This window comes from Aethalodelphis obliquidens, unplaced genomic scaffold (assembly GCF_003676395.1).
Source record: "Aethalodelphis obliquidens isolate GAN/ISIS:26980383/991018 unplaced genomic scaffold, ASM367639v1 scaffold27, whole genome shotgun sequence".
In the NCBI taxonomy this organism is placed as follows: domain Eukaryota; kingdom Metazoa; phylum Chordata; class Mammalia; order Artiodactyla; family Delphinidae; genus Aethalodelphis; species Aethalodelphis obliquidens.
The window spans coordinates 9,702,494-9,715,687 of NW_020837971.1; positions in this window are offsets into that span (position 1 = coordinate 9,702,494).

The following is a 13,194-nucleotide window of genomic DNA, read 5'->3' on the forward strand; positions in this document are numbered from 1 at the left end:
TTTTTCCTTTTTCATTTCTAATTTTATTGATTTGAGTCCTCTCCCTCTTTTTCTTGATGAGTCTGGCTAAAGGTTTGTCAGTTTTGTTTATCGTCTCAAAGAACCAGCTTTTATTTTTATTGATCTTTGCTATTGTTTTCTTTGTTTCTATTTCATTTATTTCTGCTCTGATGTTTATGATTTCTTTCCTTCTCCTAAATTTGGGTTTTCTTTGTTCTTCTTGCTTTAGTTCCTTTAGGTGTAAGGTAGATGGTTTATTTGAGATTTTTCTTGTTTCTTGACGTAGGCTTGTGTTGCTATAAACTTCCCTCTTAGAACTGCTTTTGCTGCATCCCCTAGGTTTGGATCATCATGTTTTCGTTGTAATCTGTCTCTTGGTATTTTTTGATTTCCTCTTTGATTTCTTCAGTGATCTCTTGGTTATTTAGTAGTATATTGTTTAGCCTTCATATGTTTGTGTTTTTTATGTTTTTTTCCCCTGTAATTGATTTCTAATCTCATAGCTCTGTGGTCAGAAAAGATTCTTGTATGATTTCAGTTTTCTTTCATTTACTGAGACTTGATTTGTGACCCAAGATGTGATCTATCCTGGAGAATGTTCCATGTGCACTTGAGAAGAAAGTGTAATCTGCTGTTTTTGGATGGAATATCCTATAAATATCAATTGAATTTATCTTGTCTATTGTGTCATTGAAAGCTTGCATTTCCTTATGAATTTTCTGTCTGGATGATCTGTCCATTGGTGTAAGTGAGGTGTTAAAGTCCCCCACTATTATTGTGTTACTGTTGATTTCCTCTTTTATAGCTGTTAGCAGTTGCCTTATGTATTGAGGTGCTCCTATGTTGGGTGCATATATATTTATAATTGTTATATCTTCTTGGATTGATCCCTTGATCATTATGTAGTGTCTTTCCTTGTCTCTTGTAACATTCTCTATTTTAAAGTCTATTTTATCTGATATGAGTATTGCTACTCCAGCTTTCCTTTGATTTCCATTTGCATGGAATATCTATTTCCATCCCCTCACTTTCAGTCTGTATGTGTCCCTAGGTCTGAAGTGGGTCTCTTGTAGACAGCATATATATGGGTCTTGTTTTTGTATCTATTCAGCAAGATTGTGTCTTTTGGTTGGAGCATTTAATCCATTCACATTTAAGGTAATTATTGATATGTATGTTCCTCTTGCCATTTTCTTAATTTTTTTTTTGCGGTATGCAGGCCTCTCCCTGTTGTGGCCTCTCCCGTTGCGGAGCACAGGCTCCGGATGCGCAGGCTCAGCGGCCATGGCTCATGGGCCTAGCTGCTCCATGGCATGTGGAATCTTCCCGGACCAGGGCACGAGCCTGTGTCCCCTGCATCGGCAGGCAGACTCTCAACCACTGAGCCACCAGGGAAGCCCTGGGTTTGTTTTTGTAGGTCCTTTTCTTCTCTTGTTTCCCACTTAGAGAAGTTCCTTTAGCATTTGTTGTAGAGCTGGTTTAGTGGTGCTGAATTCTCTTACCTTTTGCTTGTCTGTAAAGCTCTTGATTTCTCTGTCGAATCTGAATGAGATCCTTGCCGGGTAGAGTAATCTTGGTTGTGGGTTTTTCCCTTTCATTACTTTAAATATATTGTGCCACTCCCTTCTGGCTTGTAGAGTTTCTGCTGAGAAATCAGCTGTTAACCTTATGGGAGTTCCCTTGTATATTATTTGTTGTTTTTCCCTTGTTGCTTTCAATAATTTTCTTTGTCTTTAATTTTTGTCAATTTGATTACTATGTGTCTTGGCATGTTTATCCTTGGGTTTATCCTGCTGGTACTCTCTGTGCTTCCTGCACTTGGGTGGCCATTTCCTTTCCCATGTTAGGGAAGTTTTTGACTATAATCTCTTCAAATATTTTCTCGGGTCTTTTTTGTCTCTCTTCTCCTTCTTGGACCCTTATAATGTGAACGTTGTTGCGTTTAATGTTGTCCCAGAGGTCTCTTAGCCTGTCTTCATTTCTTTTAATATTTTTTTCTTTATTCTGTTCTGTGGCAGTGAATTCATCCATTCTGTCTTCCACTTCACTTATCCGTTCTTCTGCCTCAGTTATTCTGCTATTGATTCCTTCTAGTGTATCTTTCATTTCAGTTATTGTATTGTTCATCTCTGTTTGTTTGTTCTTTAATTCTTCTAGGTCTTTGTTAAACATTTCTTGCGTATTCTCGATCTTTGCCTCCATTCTTTTTCCGAGGCCCTGGATCATCTTCATTATGATTATTATGAATTCTTTTTCTGGAAGGTTGCCTATCTCCACGTCATTTATTTGTTTTTCTGGGGTTTTATCTTGTTCCCTCATCTGGTATAAAGTCCTCTGCCTTTTCATTTTGTCTGTCTTTCTGTGAATGTGGTTTTCCTTCCACAGGCTGCAGAATTGTAATTCTTCTTGCTTCTGCTTTCTGCCCTCTGCTAGTGTTAGAGGGTGTCCTGCAGAGGCAGGGGGGTGGCTGTGGTTCACCATAGGGACAAGGTCACTAGGAATAAATTTTAATCTAAAGACATATAAGAACTTTATGGAGAAAATGGCAAAACATCATTAGGGGATGAAAAGGAAATCTGAGAAAAATATGAAGCCATACATCTTCATGGATGTGAGGACTCAGTGTCATGCAGATGTTTTCCCCAAATTAATTTATTACATTAAATGCTATTGCAATAAAAATCTGAAAGTTTTTTTATAGGACTGGAAATACTTATCATAAATAAAACATGTATGGAAATACTTGTATGGAAGCACAAAGAACCAAGAAAGTCAAGACAATTTTGAAGATGGAAAAGTGGGGAGACTTACTCTGCCAGATGTAAAGCTTTATTACAAAGTTTTAGTACTTATGACAGTGCTCTATTTGTGCTATGGGAGACAAATATACCAATGGAACAGAACAGAAGGCCCAGAAACATATTGAAATTTGAGATATGATTGATGTTGCATTACAGCTGTGAAAGGATGGACTATTCAGTAACTGGTACTGAAAGAACTGGTGATCCACATGGAACAAATCAAACAGATACAATTTCACACCATACACACACAAAAATTTTCAAGTTTCCTAAAGATCTCAATGTAAAAAGCAAAATTTTTAGAAGACAAAGTAATACCATTATAACCTTAGGCTAACAGTATTTCTTAAACAAGTCACAAAAAATGTGCTCATCATAAAGAAAAAGATTGATAAATCCTACTCCATTAAAATTGAAACATGAAATACACCTATAACAATAGTGAAGACAAGCTCCAAACTGGATATTTGCCCCAATTAAGTCTTAAAGGATTAATGTCCAGAGTATATAAAGAACTCCTACAAGTCTATAAGACAAAAGGCAAAAACTCAATACAAACTGTCAACCTACAGAAAACTTGAAGTGCCAACTAACATCTGAAAAGATGTTCACTAGTAATTTCACTAGTAATCAGACTATTTTTTTATGCAATCACATTTTTAATAACAAAGATATTGTTTTTAATATGGTCACATATACTTGGCTAAGTCCAGATCTTAAAAAACAAAAGTATCTAGCCCAACAGTACAACCATACAGCTTTGTACAGAACATTCCATAAATCAACAGAAAACACATTTGAGTACAAAAATAAATATTTAAAGAGAATCTCTAAGCAGCATTTTATTTCTGCAAAACAGACATATAGTACTGATTAAATATCTACAAGTGCTTTTACTTTACAAAAATACATATAGACTAATTCATTAACAATGACCTGGTAAACCTTCTTAATAGACTAAGTCATTAACAATGACCTGGTAAACCTTCACTTCAATCTGAATGATTTATAAGCTAAATCTTACAACCACAAAAAGGTTTTTATTTGTATTAAGATGTTACCACTTTTGACCAAAAACAAAAAAAAAGCTTAAAATATTTTATATTTCAAAGGAAAATTAGCAACATAACTGCACAATATAGTCTATGATGGTTTTATTTAATGTGAGGGCTACTCTATTAAAAACTGGTGCTTGCTGTTGTGTTGCCAGAGGCAGGAACACAGCAGAACACTGGTGCTTCTCCCACAAACTCTTGTCGACCACAGCTTCATAAGGACACCTGGGCCCCCATCCCCATTCAAAAAAATACAGCAAAAGAAAACCGACCCCAAACAATGTTAGGCTGATCCTATTCCATTCCTAATGTGCAGAACTCCAACTCTGCTGGACTGATGTGAAGTCCACGGATACATAATCTATTCACTATCTCTGCATTGCCCGGAAATATTTAATCTTCCGTTTGTACTAGATTAGTTTCTTATTCCATGAAGCTCTGAAAGATGGAAGAAAACTGGACCCAGCATTTAATATGTTTCACTTGATTCTAGATTTAAAGATAATTAAAATTAAAAAGCATTTCTGAATAATGACTCAAGTTTTGATTCCTAGAAAAAGGAGCATAACAAGTATTCATTCTAATGAGCATTTAAAATTATTTTTGTTTAGTTTCATAACTTTCTTTTTTTTCTGTTTTTTAATAATATCTTTATTGGGGTATAACTGCTTTACAATGGTGTGTTAGTTTCTGCTTTATAACAAAGTGAATCAGTTATACATATATATATGTTCCCATATCTCTTCCCTCTTGCATATCCCTCCCTCCCACCCTCCCCATCCCACCCCTCTAGGTGGTCACAAAGCACCGAGCTGATCTCCCTGTGCTATGCGGCTGCTTCTCACTAGCTATCTACCTTATGTTTGGTAGTGTGTATATGTCCATGCCTCTCTCTCGCTTTGTCACAGCTCACCCTTCCCCCTCCCAATATCATCAAGTCCATTCTCTAGTAGGTCTGTGAAGAGTCATGTACCAAAATGTTCATTGCAGCTCTATTTACAATAGTTTCATACCTTTCTGAAAAGGATGTGCTCAAACATTTTAATTCTATTTGGAAATATAGTAAGGATAGCAAATAAACACACTACTTGTGAAAACTACATTACATTAGGAAGAGGATCACTTTTAAATTATTTGGGGAAATGTCACTGCTTTAAGAAAAAACTATAGGGGCTTCCCTGGTGGCACAGTGGTTGAGAGTCCGCCTACCCATGCAGGGGACATGGGTTCGTGCCCCGGTCCGGGAAGATCCCACATGCCGCGGAGCGGCTGGGCCCGGGAGTCATGGCCGCTGAGCCTGCACGTCCGAAGCCTGTGCTCCGCAACGGGAGAGACCACAACAGTGAGAGGCCCGGATACCGCAAAAAAAAAAAAAAAAAAAGAAAAAGAAAAAACTATGAAAACCCTGTAATGTATATTTGAGTACATTTTAATGAACATTCAATGTTAACTTTTTTAAACAAAATACTACTGAACTAGGTATATCAAGTAAATCCAGAATTAGTTGGTTATTTTGTGCTTTCCAAGGGTTAGACTTTCTAGTATATTTAATATTTTTCTATTTTTATAAACTGGATCTGGCAGACATGTTATATTCCTTATTGTAGGGATAGGTATATCTCTTAAAATAATAGCATTTCATGTTTCTAACCCAGAAAATTAAAGTTATGGCAAACTCATTTTTTTAATTCCCACAACCAATATCCATATCTTACTGGTATAAAGCATAGCCTGCTGGAAAATTCCTTATGGTAAACCAGAGTATGTAATGGAGTGCATCCATATTTATCCTATCCAAGGAGGTTTACCAGGTGGCCTGTCAGGAAGACTTCATCATGTGAGCTTTACTTGAGGTGACCCACAGCATGGGCTCCCCAAAAGTCGGTATGAGAGCAGGGCTTAACCTGGTGTATATGCTCTTCATACGGGGCTTATCTTGCTGCATTTGGCTATATGGCTAGATTCTAAAATACAAAGTAATTGCTGAGAAACAAGACAAAGAGTTACTTTAAAAAAAAACCCACAGGCCTTTAGGAAATTTTTGCTTTTGAATACAGAAAAAGCATTTACTTATGTGAGTCCAGTAGAAGGTACTGTTTTCTATACAAGTAAGCATGTCCGCACTTTTACCCAAGTAATTTCACTAGTGATTTCACTAGTAATCAGGGAAAAGTAAATTAAAACCACAATGAGATCCATTTCACACCTGTCAGCAGGTATGAACCTATAACTAGATTTGGTGGACCCTGAGCTTATGCAATTGGTAGGGCTCATTTTAAGAAAAAGAATACAAAATTACAAACACAAAGTTAGCTATGGGCCTTTTGAAGGGGCCCAAGCTAACGAAAGGTCCTTAAGCTTCATTTGCTTCATGGTAAATCTCTTTTGCCTGAAAATGCCAAAGGTCACAGAGGAACATATGCAGCAATTGGAGCTCATACTATTGGTGTGAGTGTGAATTGGGGCATCACTTCAGAGAGATGCTTGGCACTGTCTTGTCAAGTTGAAGATACACGTTTTCTAAGACTTGGCAATTCTACTCTTAGGAATACATCCTTAAGAAACGTTGACTTGTGTTCCAAGATGTTCATAGCAGCAATGTTTGTAATAGTGGTTAAAAAAAAAAAAGGGTGTGTGTGTGTGGGGAATATCCTAAAAGCCCACTTACAAAACAGTGAATAAAGAAATTATGCTTTGTTCATACAATGGAATTCCGTACAATGATGAAAATTAATGTATCAGAGCTGCAGGTAACAACACGAACTCATCTGACAAGCACAAATCAAGTGAAAAATATTATGAAAGAAAACTTACACATGATTCTGTTTATATAAGGTTTAAAAACATGCGAAATGCTTATGATTCATACATATACAGCAAATGTATAAAAACAAGCAATAGAATGATAAACAAGAAATTAAGGATAGTGGTTACCTCTATGGTGAGAGGGAGCAAATTAGCTGGGGGGTGGGGACTGTGAAGAGGGCTTCAACTATATCTGTAATATTTTTTCTTTCTTACTGCAGATTTCTTTCTTTTTTTCTTTTAAAATATGTATTAGTTTTCCAGCACCACCTTAACGAAGTACCACAAACTAGGTGAACTAAAACAACAGAAATTTATTCTCCCACAGTTTTGGAGGCAAAAAGTCCAAAATTAAGGTGTTACAGGGTTGTGTTCTGTGTGAAACTCTGGTGGATTGCCTCTTCCAGCTTCTGGTGGATGGCAATCCTTAGCATTCCTTGTCTTGCAGCTGCTTCACTCCAGTCTCTGCCTCTGTCATCACATGGTGTTCTCACTGTGTGTCTCGGTCTTCTCCTCTTTTTTAAGGATGCTTGTCATTTTGGATTAAGGGCTCATCCTATTTTCTATGACCTCATCATAACTAATTACATCTGCAATAATCCTATTTTCAAATACTGGTCATTCTAAAGTACTGGGAGCTAGGACTTGAACATATCTTTTCAGGAGGCGTGATTCAATCCATCACAAGACATCATTTCCATGCAGTGAAACATAGAGATCTAAAATGTATATTTTGATGCGTTTTGACAAATGCGTATACCCATTAGTATTAGTTTTCAACTGATCCTGTAACAAGTTACCACAAACTTAGTAGCTTAAACAGCACAAACTTATTATCTTATACTTCTATAGGTCAGAAGTGTGAGATAGATCTCACTGAACTAAAATCAAGGTGTTGATTGGTCTGTGGTCCTTTCTGGGGCTCTAGAGGAGAATCTATTTCCTTACCTATTCCAGCTTCTAGAGACCACCCACATTCCTTAGCTCATAACTCTTCCCTTCTTCTTCAAAGCCAGCAATGTTACATCTCTCTGCACTTTCTTCTGTTGTCAATCCCAGCCAACAACCAGAGGCAACCTCTGTTCTGATTTCTATCATCTTCAATTAGTTTGGCCTGTTCTAGAACCTCATATAAGTGGTACATACAGTATCTTCTCTTTTGTGTGTAGCTTGTGTCTCATTGCATAATATTTTTAAGGTTCATCTATGTTGTACATGTATCAGTCACCCATTCTTTCTTCTTGTTCAGTAGTATCCCATTGTATGACTATACCAGCATTTGGTTGTGCATTCTCTTTCTGATAAACATTTGGGTTTTTCCCGTCTGGGACAATTATAAACTTTCTCACACAAGTCTTTTTTGGACACATGTTTTTAATTTCTATCAGGTAAAAATCTAGGCAAATTGGTGACTCAGGGGATAGAAATATATTTAACTTTATATTAAACTGCCAAATTGTTTTCCACAAGTGGTTTGACCAATTTAAATTCCCATCATAAATGTATGAGAATTCCAGTTACTCCTCACCTTTGCCAACATTTGGTATTATTGATCTTTTCAGTTTTAGGTGGGTATTTGTTTTATTTCTTAAAAAAGAAAAAAGAAGCAAAAATTTTTTTCCCCTCAAACAACAAAATAAGGAATATTCCTCAAAAGGTTTGCCCAAGTTTAGAGTGAAGCTCTGGTGGTATATATTAGCAAATTATTTTTATGACCATCATATGATTATAACTTAGAGGCACTCTTAAAAAATTAATAACAGTTGAGCCTGAATATAACAAATGTATTGATTTTTACATATACCTTAGGAAACCAATCTTTTTCCCTCCCATCAGGTTTTATCCTCATAACGGACCTGATGCCTTGAATTAAATACTTCTCTTGGTTTTTCAACATTCTCCCACTTTCTGAAGATGGGCTGTGTTTTATTTATTTGCCTTTCTATCCCTAGTACCTAGCACAGTGCTGGGAACATAGCCAGTGCTCAGTTAAGGCTGCTGAGTGCATAAACAAATAAGCATACTGATATAAAGCATAAATATGAAAGACTAGAGCTACTTATCTCTCTTTTAATAGAAAACCAATTTCAGATTTGTGCTTAAGTCATAATTTGGCCTCAGTTACATATTTGGGTTGAGATAAAATCTTTTTTTATTCTAGTTCTAAGTTAAAGTGAAAGAAATTTGCTTAAGAAGAAAATTAGCATTTGTAAAAAAAAAATCAGTGATTTGTTGTTTCTGTTCTCTGAAACCACCAATTTTCTAGCCACAAGGTTGTTTCAGGTGTGATACCTCATGACTCATAACGCTTTTGAGATGGCTATTTTTATATTTAGTAGCCCTGTATCACCCTATTCTACAACACCAGAAGGCATGGCCTTCCAGCTGTACTGAATTCTACTAGAGGTAAAAGCCTCTGGATAAAATTTTCATGAGTCAAACTCAACCTAAATGAAACCAGCAGTGCCTGTCTGGTACCTCTAGATCTGTGGTTGGGATTCAGGGACTCTGTTAAAGTTCTGCAAAAATGTGTATGTGTGTGTGAGTGTACAAGTGTGAATTTTTCAGGGAAGATGGTCCAGTTTTCATCAGATTTTCAAAAGCCAAGAAATATGAAAAAGTATAGAGCAGAGTTCACAGATTTAATAATGTGGCTACATTGATTTGTCAGTTATATCAATTTGTGCATAACAGTAAGTTGATTCATTAAATTAAATAATTAACTTGATCTTTCTTCTTCTAAGTTGACCAATCAAGTGTTTGCCTGAATAAATCAAACAAATTCCTTGGCATAATGCAGGTGCATCCCCAGTTATCACTGACAAAGTGGGAAGAAATTACACCAGGAGGCAAATCTCTTGGTCATGGAGAGAACAACAAAAGTTCACCTCCCTGAGATTTACCATTATGTGTAGATGTCAAATCATACTGAGTTTTCTAATAGAACCCAGGCTGCCTTTCCAAAGGTCCAACTGGCCCATCTAGATCATCTTTTTCTGTTTCCTTGAGGAGTTAGGAAATGAGACAGTTATTCTTTTGTATTTCATAGAGACTGACCCCAAAGGATTCCAATCCATCAAAGAAAATAATTTCTAATTTAATATGAATCAATATATTAATCCCTCTTAGAGTCAAGATGAGACCAAACCCCAGAGGGAAATTCAAATTTTAGAACAGAGAGAAAAGAGTAAAGCAAACTAGTAATTACCAATCAGATTTAGAAAAGAGTACAAAGGGAAAGAAGAAGCCATCCTATAGAATATACTCCTTTGGAAGAGTTTGGATTAGAGTGACCTAGAGGAGGCAAGGTCATCCTCAGATATAAATGGGGGGTGGAGGGTGGTTGAGAAAGGGAGTGGGAGGTGATTCTGAGACATTTGCAGGAAGTACACTTTGTACAAACTTGAAAACAGTCACCTAGGGTTCATGACTCTCATTCCAAGCATAAGTCACATTTCCTTTATTTGTTATTTCAACTCGTTTTATTATGTGTAGTAGTATAAGATTTCTTATAGCAATATTGGAATGGAGGATTGCATTTTATGTGTTTAAATATAAAATTACAACCTTCTGTCCTCATCATTCTCTGCCTCCCTCCCAGTCCTGGTCTTCATTTCAGAGGTGGGACTCCAGGAAAAGAATGAGTGTGCAGAGTATACTGGAATGGGATGAGTGTACTGGTCATTTGGAAACTACATTCTACTTTATTATCAAGATTATATAACATTTTGGAAGTGAGCCAACTTCATCTTTGGGGGAGTTTAAAGAGCTGGCTGGGTTTTGTACCAGCTTCATCATGGTGATGGTTTTCTAGTAGTCAACGTTTCTAACATGGATGTTTTCCACAAGAGTCCTAACATCTGAATAATAATAAGACTGAATTAATCCATTTTCATTTCTCTGCCAAATCAGAGGGCTCCTACTTGGCCATCTCCCTTGTTCTTCATGTAACATGTTATACTTTTCACTTCCTTCCTGGAACTCTCCTCCTTTGCTGTCTATCATCTTAAATTCTCTTGATTCTCTTGTCTCTTATTAGTCTCCTTATAGCCAGTTCTTCTTTCTGCCACCTTCTTTCTGGTTCCCCAAGGTTTAGTTTTGTTCCTCTTCTTTTCTAACTCTGCCTTCACTCTTTGTTTTTGTGTGTGTGTGTGTGTGTGTGGTCTTCCAAATACTCATTTATTTATTTGTTTATTTATTTAAATAAACCCTAAATATCCATTATATTTTGTTAAACCACATATACAGTTGTCCCTCAGTATCCATGGAGGATTAGTACCCCTACCTCCCCCCCAGATACTAAAATCTGTGGATGCTCAAGTCTCTTATATAAAATGATGTAGAATTTGCATATAACCTATGCACATCTTCCTGTATACTTTATTATTTTTTAAATTTAATTTTGTTATAATAATAAAGAAACAGACTCGCAGACAGAGAGAAAAAACTAGTGGTTACCGGTGAGGAAGAGGGAAGGGGAGAGGGAAAAGATAAGGCTAAAGTATTAAGAGGTACTATGTATAAATAAATAAGCTACCAGGATACACTGTACAGCACAGGGAATATAGCTGATATTTTATAACAACTATAAATAGAGTAAAACTTTAAAAATTGTGGATCAGTATGCTCTGCATCTGAAACATATAATCTTGTACATCAGCTATACTTCAATACAGTCACTCTGAGAGACGTTTATTCTTTTTTTGTTGTTTTTGTTTGCTGTTTTTTAAAATTGAAGTATACTTGATTTACAATGTTGTACTAATTTCTGATGTACAGCAAAGTGATTCCATTATACAAATATGTACATTCTTTTTCATATTCTTTTCCTTTATGGTTTATCACGGAATATTGAAAATAATTCCTTGCGCTATACAGTAGGACCTTGTTGTTTATCCATTCTCTATATGACAGTTTGCGTCTGCTAATCCCAAAATCCCAATCCATCTCTCCCCCACTCCCTCTCCCCCTTGGCAACCACAAGTCTGGAGAGAACTTTATTCTTTCCATGCTTGTGATTCCAAAATCAGCATTTATGCTCCCCACTCAAATGCAGATCCTATACTTGTAGCTGCCTACATGAATGCTCCCTTTAAGTGAGCCTGCAGTTCCCCAAACTCAGAATGTCTAAAATTGCATGCAGCAACTTAAAACTATAATACAGTCATATTATTCATGTGTCAGTCTGCCAAGACAAAAAGTTTGAAAATATTCATTCTAATGAGAGTGTGGAGAATCAAGGCCGTCTGTGCTCCGTGAGAACAAGATGTTTATTAGTGCATGTGATTTATTTGGCAATATTTATCAACATTTAAAAGATATTTATTAAAATTTTAAAAACATATTATTGGACCTAACTTTTCTAGTCTAAAAATTTAGCTTAGCGATACATGTCCATAAATATGTAAAAATAATTGCATATAAGAATTTGCATTGCAGGAATGTTTTGTAGTTGTAAACAATAATAGCAGCAATGGGGAGGGTGGGGGAAGGATGGATTGGGAGTTTGGGATTAGCAGATGCAAACTGTCATATAGAGAATGGATAAACAACAAGGTCCTGCTGTATAACCCAGGGAACTATTTTCAATATCCTGTGATAAACCACAGTGGAAAGGAATATGAAAAAGAATATATATATGTATAACTGAATTACTTTGCTGTCCAGCAGAAATTAACACAACATTGTAAATCAACTATACTTCAATAAAATAAATTTTTAAAAAATAGCAGCAACAACACCCTACCAAAACAATCCCAATAAATACAGCCAAAATACTTATCAGGAAAGACTTGTTAAACATAGTATGTCCAGGGCTTCCCTGGTGGCGCAGTGGTTGAGAGTCCTCCTGCCGATGCAGGGGACTCAGATTCGTGCCCCCGTCCGGAAGGATCCCACATGCCACGGAGTGGCTGGGCCCGTGAGCCATGGCCGCTGAGCCTGCGCGTCTGGAGCCTGTGCTCCGCAACGGGAGAGGCCACAGCAGTGAGAGGCCCGCGTACAGCAAAAAAAAAAAAAAAAAAAAAAAACCAGTATGTCCATACAGTGTAATACTATGTAGCTTTTACAAAGAATAAGGCATCTCTGGAAAGCTCTGTCTTAAAAATATACTATTCAATGTAATGTAAATAAGAATTGATAGAGTATGGTCATATTTGTGGGAAAAAAAACTTTCAAGAAAGAACACACAAGAAGCAGCTAATAGTCACTATGTTCTGAGGCTATGAGATGGCGAAGAGGAGGAAGAGGATTGTACTTTTCCTTTTTTCTCTTTTTTATAAATTTCTTTATTTTTTGGCTGCGTTGGGTTTTTGTTGCTGGGCGCGGGCTTACTCTTCATTGTGGTGCATGGGCTTCTCATTGTGGTGGCTTCTCTTGTTGCAGAGCACAGGCTCTAGGTGCGGAGGCTTCAGTAGTTGTGGCACGCAGGCTCAGTAGTTGTGGCTCGCAGGCCCTAGAGTGCAGGCTCAGTAGTTGTGGCACACAGGCTTAGTTGCTCTGCAGCATGTGGGATCTTCCTGGGCCAGGGCTCG